Genomic DNA, 15,331 nt, shown 5'->3' on the forward strand with positions numbered 1-15,331 from the left:
ATGTTCCTATATGCCCTCTATCTATGGAATTTAAATGTATTAAACATATATATGGTTTTATGGAGTGATTGAGGTGAATGTGTTGTTCCTAATTCAAATCCCTACACTAATTATATGAGCAGATATGTTGTATGTTTTTTTATATGGAGGTAATGATTAGCTCATATAAGGGAAATCCTTTTATGTTTGTTATTTTCAAAACATACTGTGCTATTTCAAAGAGACACTGTACTCACATTTTTTTCATCCTTTTGAAAACACCTTTTGAAAGACCTGTTCCAGATCCTGTGAGATTTTTACAGGTTGGGAGGTCTGCTTGTTTTTCTTCCACAGTGTTCACTGTCTGGGCAAAAGTTCTGTATTCTGTGGATGACCTCAGTTCCACCAAGGCTTGGCTGGTCCCACCCACGTGAAACCCAGAACCCACCGATGATGCTGCTTCTGCCTTCCCTTCTGTCAAAGCCCCACACTTAAAAAGAAGATGGGCCACCACTCATAAGTTCTGTCACCTCCCTGTATTGGAAAGCCTCTGAAAAATGTTGGAAGGTACACAGAAAAAAGTACTTATCAACCAATGACCATTGACAGGAAGTGCCTATCAGCCATTGAGCAGTAGAAGGAAATTCACCTTCTTTATTTTACTTTTAAATTTAAAAAGTTTACTTTACATTTGTATGCAAAAACAGCATCTTTAGATTCTGTTCTTTCATATAGGTGACGTAAAGTGTTTGAGTATATTGTCCCTTTACGTGAGTATGTGGCTTACATTTTTCATGGTGATATAAGGTTGTCAGTAAGCTCAGTGTTAGAATGCTCACTTTATGAAATTTGGGGGGCTGTTCTTTATGCTTTTTACTGATATAACTAAATATGAGTATTTTACTTTTTATGAGACACAAATTTCTACTGATGTGTAATGAACAGGTAAGCATATGAAATAAAAATTTCCTGACATATGATACGAAGAATTTGTGCACTTTTGTAGCAAATATATTTATAACTTTCTGACACATTTTTCAGGATGAATATGAACCTAATAATGTCCCTTATGCTGATGAGAAAAGGAGGTTGAAGCTTGCCTCCCATGGTATTTCAATCAGCACATCATTTGCTATTCATTTTTTTTTTCAGGCAATCAACATAACAAGCTTGTGAGAGAGATAACAACCCTAGAGGGAAACTGAGATTTATATATTTTCTCTCTCTCTTTTTTTTTTGCCACAGCACTGCATATTAGTGTTTTCGTTTATATCCTGTTTGTGTCATAGAGGATTATGGGAAATACAGTTTTACTAAGACATTTTATAAAATATTTCTTCTAGAGACAGAAGGGCCTAAACAACATGACAATAATATATCATTTGGCTTCAAAGGATGATCAAGTAGCAAGTTTGCTTGGAGCATCAGTTAGTATGGTAGACTAAGAAATATTTTACTAAATCTGCAAAAAACGAAAATATTTCTTGTGAAATGATAGATGCTAATGCTCAGCTCACCTCTCATTCATGCTATTTTTGCATATAGACCATTAATTTGTAGCTGCCACATGTTGTTGCTGATAAGTTGTTATCGTGAGAAATAAACTGCTTACAAATGGAATTTCAGAGCACATACATTTGTTCTCATATTGCTGGGTCGAATATTTTTTAAAAGATGTTATGTCTCTTATTAATGAGCTGTTTCATTAAGTGTACAGTGACTTTTAATTTAATCATCATGATCGATCTTATAAGAAACATTTCCTCATATATATATATTTCTTACTGTGTATGGTTTCTCTCATAGTTTTGTGTGACCGATTGCTCTTTTTGTGAAGTATATTGATTTCTCTAAAGAAGAGCTCTGTAAACCCTCTCTCATGCCCACTATCTCATGCTGTTAAATGTTTTGCAAAGCTTTAGGTGTTAGGAAAATCTGTAAATTACACGTGAGTTCTTATTGACAATTTCAGCTCCAAATAATCCCATAAAAAACTAATTATATTTACTGTAAATACATAGTTAAACACTTTATTAAATATGAATATTGCATAAATATGATTTTCATGTTTTCAGCTACCTGACTGCAAAGGGCTCAAAAGCAATTACATATATATGTCTATATGTGCATACATATGTATGTATGTGTTTATTTATGTATATATACTGTACACTTACCGGTCACTTTATTAGGTTTACCTTGCTAGTACTGGGTTAGACCTTCTTTAGCCTTCAGAACTGCCTTAATTCTTTGTGGCATTGATTCAACAAGATTTTGGTCCATATTGACATGATAGCATCACGCAGTTGCTGCAGATTTGTTGGCTGCACATCCATGATGCAAATCTCCCGTTCCACCACATCCCAAAGGTCCCTATCGGATTGAGATTTGGTGACTGTGGAGGCCAGTGGAGGCCAGTGGAGTACAGTGAACTCATTGGGGCCGATTTATCATGGCCTGAATAGGGCCATATACCCCTGTTTCCGCACGAGTCTTAAGACCGCTGCTCCTTAACTCGTACACCTCCTCTGAGGCGACGGACATCAATCCGCCTGATCACATATGATCGGGTTGATTGACATTATCTGCTAGCAACCGATTGGCCGCGAATCTGCAGGGGCGGCATTGCACAATCAGTTCACCAGACCTGCTTATACTGGTTGTGCAATGTTAAATTTTGACAGCATATGCTGTCGGCATTTTGCGATGTCGGGCGGGCATGACAGTTAGTAAATCGGCCACATTGTCATGTTCAAGAAACCTGTTTGAGATGATTTGAGCTTTGTAACATGGTGCATTATCCTGCTGGAAGCAGCCATCAAAAGATAGGTACACTGTAATCATAAAGGGATGGATATGGTCAGCAACAATACTCAGGTAGGCCTTGGCGTTTAAACATTGCTCAATTGGTACTAAGGGGCACTAAGTGTGCCAAGAAAATATTCCCCACACCATTACACTACCACCAGCCTGAACCGTTGATACAAGGAAGGATGGATCCATGTTTTCATATTGTTTATGGCAAATTCTGACCCTACCATCTGAAAGTCGCAGCTGAAATTGAGACTTATCAGACCAGGCAACGTTTTTCTAATCTTCTATTGTCCAATTTTGGTGAGCCTGTGCAAATTGTAGCCTCAGTTTGTTGTTTTTAGCTGACAGAAGTGGCACCTGGTGTGGTCTCCTACTACTGCAGCCCATCTGCATCAAGGTTTGACGTGTTGTTTGTTCAGAGATGGTATTCTGCATACTTTGGTTGTAACAAGTGGTTATTTGAGTTATTGTTGCCTTTCTATCATCTTGAACCAGTCTGCCCATTCTCCTTTGAACTCTGACATCAACAAGGCATTTTCGTCCACACAACTGCAGTTCACTGGATATTTTCTGTTTACGGACCATTTTCTGTAAACCCTAGAGATAGTTGTGCATGTAAATCCCAGTAGATCAGCAGTTTTTGAAATACTCAGACAAGCCCTTCTGGCACCAACAACCATGCCACATTCAAAGTTACTTAAATACCCTATCTTCACAATTCTGATGCTTAGTTTGAAATTCAGCAAGTCCTCTTCACCACTTCTAGATGCCTAAATGCATTGAGTTGCTGCAATGTGATTGGCTGTTTATCAATTTGTGTTACCAAGCAATTGAACAGGTGTACCGAATAAAATAAAGTGGCCAGTTAATGTATATATATATATATAAAATCTGTACACACTTATTTACATATATATTTATACATACATACAGTATTTAGACATGTATAGGTATATATATGTATCTCTTTGTTAAAGCCCTTTGCAGTCCTATTTTCTAACAACTGAGAACCCATATCTTTCAGCCCTTATGACTTATTTATGCAATATTTTTATGAAATCATTTTTATCAGATTGTTATTATGTGTGTAACTGTACATTTAAATGTATTTTTGATGTTGATTTTTCCATTTTTTCAGTCGAGCATAACAGTTAACCCCCAATCTCCCGACAAAAAAGAAAATACCTACTCTAAAAATTGCGATTACAGCTCTCTTTGGGGGAAAAAAACCCTATTCTACAAAAAAGCCTACCACTAAACCTAAAAGATGATACGCACATGATAACCAACTGCACTGCGGGATTTGTTAAATGGATTTTAGCACGAAAACACTGCAATCTCACAATCACGCTTGCATTCCTCATGCTAACGATAGTGTTCCACTCATAATCTAGCACTAAATGTTGTAGAGAAATTGGGACAAAACTATTCTCTTATATTTCTACTGCCTTAAGGCACAGCAAATTTCTTATTTAAAAATATATTTTGCAGGCGACAGAAGGCAAAATGTATTACAGTATGCTGCCTCTTATAAATTGTAAATCTGAGAAGATTATTGGTGTGACTACATAGGAACAGTAATTTGCTCCTGATTTAAGCATTTTCAGTTTGGGAGATCCAACTACAGTAAAACATAGAGATCCTATTACAGCCAATGCAAGAATTCTAACTCCATGGTGATGCTTGCTTATGAAAAAAGCAAGTATACCAAGCTTGAATAATAACAATTTCTGGAATCAATTTCAATATACAAGTGCTAAAGATTCTGCAATGAAAAATGTAACATAAAAAAGGTATTTTTAAAAACTCATACCTATAAGTATGGTGTCCTTATCTGCTACTGTATCATTTTATTAACCACTTAGACACCATCAGAACCTAGAATAAAGTGCTTAGTTTATATATTATGAGGTCATTGTCCTTACCCACTTCCATATGTTTTATTACTTTATGAAAGGGTAAAGGTTTTATTAAATGAGGATAAGTCTTGTATCCCTCTCTTAAGCCAGCAGATTTATAATGCCTTTCCTTATGCATCAATTATTTACCTGAGGCAAGGCAAACATAAATTGACTGAGGAAATGTGTAGACTTTGGAGAATAAATGTTACAAAAGGAAATATATTGTCTAATAATAAGCAAAACACTAAGGCCTAGATTTGGAGTTCGGCGGTAGCCGTCAAAACCAGCGTTAGAGGCTCCTAACGCTGGTTTTGGCCGCCCGCTGGTATTTGGAGTCAGTGATTAAAGGGTCTAACGCTCACTTTTCAGCCGCGACTTTTCCATACCGCAGATCCCCCTACGCCATTTGCGTAGCCTATCTTTTCAATGGGATCTTTCTAACGCTGGTATTTAGAGTCGTTTCTGAAGTGAGCGTTAGAGCTCTAACGACAAGATTCCAGCCGCCTGAAAATAGCAGGAGTTAAGAGCTTTCTGGCTAACGCCGGTTCATAAAGCTCTTAACTAATGTACCCTAAAGTACACTAACACCCATAAACTACCTATGTACCCCTAAACCGAGGTCCCCCCACACCGCCGCCACTCGATTAAAATTTTTAACCCCTAATCTGCCGACCGCCACCTACGTTATACTTATGTACCCCTAATCTGCTGCCCCTAACCCCGCCGACCCCTGTATTACATTTATTAACCCCTAACCTGCCCCCCACAACGTCGCCGCCAGCTACTTAAAATAATTAACCCCTAATCTTCCGACCGCAAAGCGCCGCCACCTACGTTATCCCTATGTACCCCTAATCTGCTACCCCTAACACCGCCGACCCCTATATTATATTTATTAACCCCTAATCTGCCCCCCTCAACGTCGCCGACACCTGCCTACACTTATTAACCCCTAATCTGCCGAGCGGACCTGAGCGCTACTATAATAAAGTTATTAACCCCTAACCCGCCTCACTAACCCTATCATAAATAGTATTAACCCCTAATCTGCCCTCCCTAACATCGCCAACACCTAACTTCAATTATTAACCCCTAATCTGACGACCGGAGCTCACCGCTATTCTAATACATTTATTAACCCCTAAAGCTAAGTCTAACCCTAACACTAACACCCCCCTAAGTTAAATATAATTTAAATCTAACGAAATTAATTAACTCTTATTAAATAAATGATTCCTATTTAAAGCTAAATACTTACCTGTAAAATAAATCCTAATATAGCTACAATATAAATTATAATTATATTATAGCTATTTTAGGATTAATATTTATTTTACAGGCAACTTTGTAATTATTTTAACCAGGTACAATAGCTATTAAATAGTTAAGAACTATTTAATAGTTACCTAGTTAAAAAAATAACAAATTTACCTGTAAAATAAATCCTAACCTAAGATATAATTAAACCTAACACTACCCTATCAATAAAATAATTAAATAAACTACCTACAATTACCTACAATTAACCTAACACTACACTATCAATAAATTAATTAAACACAATTGCTACAAATAAATACAATTAAATAAACTAGCTAAAGTACAAAAAATAAAAAAGAACTAAGTTACAAAAAATAATAAAATATTTACAAACATAAGAAAAATCTTACAACAATTTTAAACTAATTACACCTACTCTAAGCCCCCTAATAAAATAACAAAGCCCCCCAAAATAAAAAATGCCCTACCCTATTCTAAATTAAAAAAGTTACAAGCTCTTTTACCTTACCAGCCCTGAACAGGGCCCTTTGCGGGGCATGCCCCAAGGATTTCAGCTCTTTTACCTGTAAAAAAAAACATACCATACCCTCTCCCCAACATTACAACCCACCACCCACATACCCCTAATCTAACCCAAACCCCCCTTAAATAAACCTAACACTAAGCCCCTGAAGATCTTCCTACCTTGTCTTCACCATACCAGGTTCACCGATCCGTCCTGGCTCCAACATCTTCATCCAACCCAAGCGGGGGTTGGCGATCCATCATCCGGTGCTGAAGAGGTCCAGAAGAGGCTCCAAAGTCTTCATCCTATCCGGCAAGAAGAGGACATCCGGACCGGCAAACATCTTCTCCAAGCGGCATCTTCAATCTTCTTCCATCCGGTGTGGAGCGGGTCCATCTTGAAGCAGGCGACGCGGATCCATCCTCTTCTTCCGTTGTCTCCCGACGAATGACGGTTCCTTTAAGGGACGTCATCCAAGATGGCGTCCCTCGAATTCCGATTGGCTGATAGGATTCTATCAGCCAATCGGAATTAAGGTAGGAATTTTCTGATTGGCTGATGGAATCAGCCAATCAGAATCAAGTTCAATCCGATTGGCTGATCCAATCAGCCAATCAGATTGAGCTCGCATTCTATTGGCTGTTCCGATCAGCCAATAGAATGCGAGCTCAATCTGATTGGCTGATTGGATCAGCCAATCGGATTGAACTTGATTCTGATTGGCTGATTCCATCAGCCAATCAGAAAATTCCGACCTTAATTCCGATTGGCTGATAGAATCCTATCAGCCAATCGGAATTCGAGGGACGCCATCTTGGATGACGTCCCTTAAAGGAACCGTCATTCGTCGGGAGACAAAGGAAGAAGAGGATGGATCCGCGTCGCCTGCTTCAAGATGGACCCGCTCCGCACCGGATGGAAGAAGATTGAAGATGCCGCTTGGAGAAGATGTTTGCCGGTCCGGATGTCCTCTTCTTGCCGGATAGGATGAAGACTTTGGAGCCTCTTCTGGACCTCTTCAGCACCGGATGATGGATCGCCAACCCCCGCTTGGGTTGGATGAAGATGTTGGAGCCAGGACGGATCGGTGAACCTGGTATGGTGAAGACAAGGTAGGAAGATCTTCAGGGGCTTAGTGTTAGGTTTATTTAAGGGGGGTTTGGTTTAGATTAGGGGTATGTGGGTGGTGGGTTGTAATGTTGGGGGGGGGGTATGGTATGTTTTTTTTTACAGGCAAAAGAGCTGAAATCCTTGGGGCATGCCCCGCAAAGGGCCCTGTTCAGGGCTGGTAAGGTAAAAGAGCTTGTAACTTTTTTAATTTAGAATAGGGTAGGGCATCTTTTATTTTGGGGGGCTTTGTTATTTTATTAGGGGGCTTAGAGTAGGTGTAATTAGTTTAAAATTGTTGTAAGATTTTTCTTATGCTTGTAAATATTTTTTTATTTTTTGTAACTTAGTTCTTTTTTATTTTTTGTACTTTAGCTAGTTTATTTAATTGTATTTATTTGTAGCAATTGTGTTTAATTAATTTATTGATAGTGTAGTGTTAGGTTAATTGTAGGTAATTGTAGGTAGTTTATTTAATTATTTTATTGATAGGGTAGTGTTAGGTTTAATTATATCTTAGGTTAGGATTTATTTTACAGGTAAATTTGTTATTATTTTAACTAGGTAACTATTAAATAGTTCTTAACTATTTAATAGCTATTGTACCTGGTTAAAATAATTACAAAGTTGCCTGTAAAATAAATATTAATCCTAAAATAGCTATAATATAATTATAATTTATATTGTAGCTATATTAGGATTTATTTTACAGGTAAGTATTTAGCTTTAAATAGGAATCATTTATTTAATAAGAGTTAATTTATTTCGTTAGATGTAAATTATATTTAAATTAGGGGGGTGTTAGTATTAGGGTTAGACTTAGCTTTAGGGGTTAATACATTTATTATAGTAGCGGTGAGGTCCGCTCGGCAGATTAGGGGTTAATAATTGAAGGTAGGTGTCGGCGATGTTAGGGAGGGCAGATTAGGGGTTAATACTATTTATGATAGGGTTAGTGAGGCGGATTAGGGGTTAATAACTTTATTATAGTAGCGCTCAGGCCCGCTTGGCAGATTAGGGGTTAATAAGTGTAGGCAGGTGTCGGCGACGTTGAGGGGGGCAGATTAGGGGTTAATAAATATAATATAGGGGTCGGCGATGTTAGGGCAGCAGATTAGGGGTACATAGGGATAACGTAGGTTGCGGCGGTTTACGGAGCGGCAGATTAGGGGTTAAAAAAATATGCAGGGGTCAGCGATAGCGGGGGCGGCAGATTAGGGGTTAATAAGTGTAAGGTTAGGGGTGTTTAGACTCGGGGTACATGTTAGGGTGTTAGGTGCAGACGTAGGAAGTGTTTCCCCATAGGAAACAATGGGGCTGCGTTAGGAGCTGAACGCTGCTTTTTTGCAGGTGTTAGGTTTTTTTTCAGCTCAAACAGCCCCATTGTTTCCTATGGGAGAATCGTGCACGAGCACGTTTTTGAGGCCGGCCGCGTCCGTAAGCAACTCTGGTATCGAGAGTTGCATTTGCGGTAAAAATGCTCTACGCTCCTTTTTTGGAGCCTAACGCAGCATTTGATTAAACTCTCGATACCAGAGTTAAATTTATGGTGCGGCCAGAAAAAAGCCCGCGGAGCGTTAACAGCCCTTTTACCGCCGAACTCCAAATCTAGGCCAGACTTGGGCCAGCACTACTGATATGATGCTCGTGAAGACTGGGGCAAACTGCCAGACCCAACCAATTACGTATGATATAGGACTGTCCACAGCATCTTATAGTATAAAACTTTTTTTACTTTATTCAAACATTATAGTATAACACTTTCTTTTACTTTATTCAGACATAATAAAATACAAGCAAAATCCCCTTACTCATGCTACCATAGCATGAGTAAGGGGATTTCCCCGAAATGTTGCTTGAATAAAGTAAAAGAAAGTTTTATACTATAAGGTGCTGTGGACATTCCTATATCATGTCTAATAATAAGCAGCACACTCACAATTTGACAGTGTAAGTGAATTATAATACCTATGTTCCAAGGTGGTCCAACATGTCACTAGGATCCAAATGACCCTACATTTTTGGTCAAATATACTGCTACATCACATGATTATTTAAGGGGCTGAGATATGGGTCTTCTTGTTCTTATAAATAATAAGAAGAATATTAATAAATCTGCACCTAACTCTTTAAGGTGCTCACTGGAAGCCTCAAAACACAAAACATGCTGTTTTTGTTATTGTTGATGAGCCATATACAGTATTAGATAAACATAAAATAATACACCACAAGAAAAACATATCTCACATTGATTTAGGATCTAATCTGCCCTATAATAGAGTACCTATCCTCCTCTACTATCGCTCACGCTTTTGATAGAGGAGTCATGGAATTTTTTAAATTGCAGCTGATCCCTTGCCCCACTTTGTACCAGGGTATTTTTAAGGGAAAAATGGTAGTGTAAATTAAATCTACATTGAGGGGCATTGGATCAGTTAAGAGAGAAAATTCCCCCCTCCCTTTCCAATGAGTGCTTTCCATATATACGTTAACATTCTAAATGTATTTACTGTGTGTTTACAGCATGTACTAGAACCTAATAATTAGATAGTTTTGTGATATCTGGGACAATTGAGGCCATTGTTCATCAAAACCTCTTGACCTGGCTTAACTAAGTGACAAGACTTAACAATTTAACTGACATCTCTGTGAGAAGTTTGACATAGTGCCAACTAAACAAATTTATTTTCCATGAAGTTTCTATTATAACATTTAGATTTTCACAATTGTAACATTAAATTAAATTATTAATCTCTATGATTTTAAAAATACATTTTTTATACTTAGATTACTTTTAATACATTAAAACATAAAATGTTCAGATTATTTAGGTACATTTTTACCCATATATTCATTAAATCAGATCAAAAAGAAATAGTTCTCTTTGAATAAAGCTATACAAAACAGTAAAACTTGTTTGCTTTCATCTTTTCTGTTAAAAAAAATATATTCATTTGTTGGTATTTTCTAATCAGAAGCTCTTTCCTAATGCATCATCAAATGCCTGATATGCTTTTATATTTAACCTTGATTCAGCACTTTCTCATAATTTAATTATTCAGGGACTCATTGGTTATTTTAAGGGAGAATATTAGCTTGAAAGTTTCTCATGCTTTCATCTCTATAAATTGCCTCATATCAGCACATTAGGTCTAGGTGGAATTGCTGCGGGATTGGTAAAAAAGGACGTCAAGACTCCTGACTAGCAAGACTAAGGCTTGTGAACAGTAACTCTGATTAGGGGTTTGAACAAGGCTTTTTTTTTTTGCTGATTTTAAGCAGACATATATATTTTAAGGCTCATGAAAAATATTATTGTTTAACCCATTATTGTCACTGCAATTGGTTCTGCAGGTTAACTTGTGATGTCACTACAGTGTGTTATTGATTTTATTTTGTATATACAACTTGGGTAGCCAACATAGACAAAGAAAAAGAGATAAGCAGGAAAGCAAAGAATTGCTGCAAAGAAATATCACAGTATGTTTTGTATTAAAATTCATTTCTGATTTTTAACACTGTGTGTGTGCAAGAAAAAAACAAATTTGTAACATGTTCAATAGTCCCAGACAATCCACAGAAAATATAGTTATTCCTTATTTCAAGGCATATACTGAAGTTCTACATTTTCTCGCATGAATGTTGCATATAAACAATGTATGATGTGAAGTATGAAGAACAAATTAAAGGGATATTCAAGTGTAAAAATAAAATGACTCTTTTTTTAGAGAATGTTATTTTAATATGAATGCCATTTATCATTATTCAATGAAAACCTTCAAATAGGCTAAACACATAAGGCTCCATTTATTAAAGTGTCAACCTGTTGACATTCTCCGGGTTTCTTACACTTGCTGTACCTTGCTACAACTAACTCGGCATCATTATTATATAAAAAAAAAGTTTAAACTAGCTTGCATCAACTAGTACACGAAGATCAGCATACCGATGATAAATAGGAAGCCTCGATGGGGCGTATTTGTAAATTTATAATTTTTCAGCCAACCATTATTTAATATTTAATATCTTCTTTTTATAAATAAGCTCTAAAACTTTCTCTAAATATGTAATTGCACTGCACATCCCACATTTAACCATGATTGCCATAGTCAGGTAAAAAGGTTAGTAGAAGCCATACTGATTGAAAATGAAAACAAATTTATTTAAACAACAAAATACTTTGTTTAAGCAAATACTTGCAGAATATTTAAATATGCTACTCAGGTATGTTAAGACCACATACAGCTGGAGTGAAAATAAACAAACAAAGTAAGCAGAGATGCAGATTCAAAAAGGAAAGTCTTTCTCCTGGTAATAACTGAAATGTAAGATTTGCACAAGGCAGAAAACAACTTGTAAACAGGTAGCAGGTTTAAAGGTAAAGTCTTTCTCCTGGTAATTGCTGAGTGCAGGATTTGCACAAAGCAGGAAACAAACTTGAAGATTGGTAACAGGTTTAAAGGTAAAGGCTTTCTCCTGGTAATACCTTGTAAACAGGTGCAAAGGAAATCTTTCTCCTGGCAATGGCCAAGTGCAGGAATTGCATAAAGCAGGAAACAAACTTGTAGATTGGTAACAGGTTTAAAGGTAAAGGCTTTCTCCTGGTAATACTTTGTAAACAGGTGCAAAGGAAATCTTTCTCCAAAGAAGTACAGGAAACAGGTTCTGACTTGACAAAACAGATCCAATGTGAAGACAAAAATGCAGACTAAAAGCCATCCTTAAATAGGGAGGTTTTGCACAGGGTTGGTTCTGATTAATTCCAGAATTGAGAACACCTGTGTGTTGCACAGGTGTAACAACAAGTAAGGCAAATAGTTATTTATCAGATCTTTTAAGATCCATGCTATTGCTAGAACTGGCTGTGGCTCAACATGTAAGCAAACAGAAATAGCAACCACAGAGCCACAGGTTCAAATCCCCACACAGCCCCTCTTAGCAGAATGCCTCCCAGACCTTTTCTTTTTCTTTTTAATCTGGAGACTTGGTTCCTGACAGATGCCCCCTCCAAAGAGCGCACTCTGGGCGCTCAAAGCCTGTTCAAACATCTGAAGGTGGGATTTACTAACAAGTGTTCCATTTGAAGTCCTAATACAATCAGACGGAATGGATTCTTTGCTTGGAACAGCTGCCTGAGATTGGGGACCCTTAGAAGATATCCCTGTAGGCATAACAAGAGCTGAAAAACCAAGACAGTTTTGATTTAGAGGTTCCTGATTATACCCAGCAGCTTGCAATGGACTGGCTGATGGGCAGGGTACCTCCGGGTAGGAAAAGACCTCTCCTTCAGAGTCAAGGAATTCGTTATCTGGGTCATATCTGCCTGATGGGTAGAGTACCTCCGGGTAAGGTATGACCTCTCCTTCAGAGTCCAGGAATTCATTTTCTGTGTCATTTATATCCAATTCAACCATCTCATCCAATTCTTTCTCAGTCAATGAGTAGCTGGGTGAAGGTGGTACAAGGAGGTGTGGATCTTTAGAATTGGCAGAGTCTGATTCAGCTGGAAGGTTTGTCACTTTTATGTCTGATGAGTGACTTTTGTTAGCTGGATCTCCAGCCAGGGCAGAAACAAGGTAATGTGCAGGATTTCCAGGAGGTATTTTTGCAGAGTTCCCCAATGTGGTTGATGCAGAAACAGACGCAGTGGTATGGGTAATGGATGTAGTTGGAGTTGTACTCCCAATGACCATCTGTTTCAAATCAGGTACCATTTCTTGAAGTGTGTTAGAAACGGTTGTTTGTAGAATAGATGTATTCTCCATAGCTGGGTCATCTCCAGGGGTATCATACAGTTTGCTAGTGGAAGTATAATTTGTTCCCTTAACATCAGAGTTCATTTTCAACTTGGCTGTATCTTGACTTGATCCTCTAGGAGGTCTTACTGGACACCCTGTGATGCGGTGACCAGGTCCCCCACAATAGAAACAGAGGTTAAGTTGTCTTCGCCGAATTTTCTCCTCTTCTGTTAAGGGTTCTTTAAAACCTTTCCTTGTTTGGGAGGTAACTTTAGACAAGGTTTCGGTTGGGAGAGATAACATTTCCACCAGCTCCATAAAGTTAATGAGTATGTCCTTAATAAACTTTAACACTGAATCCAATACAGCAATAATCCCAGAGGGCTCTCTTTTATGGTCTTCACATTCTGTCATGTTCTGTCTCAGGATATCATGTGAGAGCCTCATTGTCTGGAACAGTTGCTTTAAAGGAAGATTAGTAGAAGCCATACTGATTGAAAATGAAAACAAATTTATTTAAACAACAAAATACTTTGTTTAAGCAAATACTTGCAGAATATTTAAATATGCTACTCAGGTATGTTAAGACCACATACAGCTGGAGTGAAAATAAACAAACAAAGTAAGCAGAGATGCAGATTCAAAAAGGAAAGTCTTTCTCCTGGTAATAACTGAAATGTAAGATTTGCACAAGGCAGAAAACAACTTGTAAACAGGTAGCAGGTTTAAAGGTAAAGTCTTTCTCCTGGTAATTGCTGAGTGCAGGATTTGCACAAAGCAGGAAACAAACTTGAAGATTGGTAACAGGTTTAAAGGTAAAGGCTTTCTCCTGGTAATACCTTGTAAACAGGTGCAAAGGAAATCTTTCTCCTGGCAATGGCCAAGTGCAGGAATTGCATAAAGCAGGAAACAAACTTGTAGATTGGTAACAGGTTTAAAGGTAAAGGCTTTCTCCTGGTAATACTTTGTAAACAGGTGCAAAGGAAATCTTTCTCCAAAGAAGTACAGGAAACAGGTTCTGACTTGACAAAACAGATCCAATGTGAAGACAAAAATGCAGACTAAAAGCCATCCTTAAATAGGGAGGTTTTGCACAGGGTTGGTTCTGATTAATTCCAGAATTGAGAACACCTGTGTGTTGCACAGGTGTAACAACAAGTAAGGCAAATAGTTATTTATCAGATCTTTTAAGATCCATGCTATTGCTAGAACTGGCTGTGGCTCAACATGTAAGCAAACAGAAATAGCAACCACAGAGCCACAGGTTCAAATCCCCACACAGCCCCTCTTAGCAGAATGCCTCCCAGACCTTTTCTTTTTCTTTTTAATCTGGAGACTTGGTTCCTGACATATTTATTGCACATTATGCTCCGTCTGTGAACTTATGTTTTCGTCTAGTACCAAAAAGTTAATAGTTTTACAATTATTTTTTTTTAAAGTTTTAAATGAGGTTCTTATATTACTTTTTCAGGTCCTTCTTCTTCACCCATTGATATATATATATATATATATATATATATATATATATATATATATATATATATATATATATGTTTTCCTTGTTTTGTATAGATGTTTCTTCATGTATCAATGAAAAAACACGAACATAGATTATGTTATTTTGTTGCATATTATCTGCTAATGAAAATATTATGAACATCCTTGTTGAAGTTATGAAAACATGTTGCCAAATATTTTTTAGAGATGTGGAGTTTAGAAACTTTGATTCAATTAACTGAAGCATGAAAAACATTTACAGATGACAATTAATATATTTAATGTATAAAAACATTACGTAGAAATTGGTACTTACAAGTCATATTTTCTTGAACATCTGAATGACTTCTTTCCGCATCAAACTTTCCTATGTTGTCTTTGCTTCCTATGGTAAAACCCACCTCTTAAAGCATATGCCTGTCGTGGTTTCCAGTTCTGGATTATCAAGAAGTTCAATAGGGAAAGGTGGAGAATCACACATGCTAATTGGTGTGGAATATGTGATGGGA

This window comes from Bombina bombina, chromosome 1 (genome assembly GCF_027579735.1).
Source record: "Bombina bombina isolate aBomBom1 chromosome 1, aBomBom1.pri, whole genome shotgun sequence".
Classification (NCBI taxonomy): domain Eukaryota; kingdom Metazoa; phylum Chordata; class Amphibia; order Anura; family Bombinatoridae; genus Bombina; species Bombina bombina.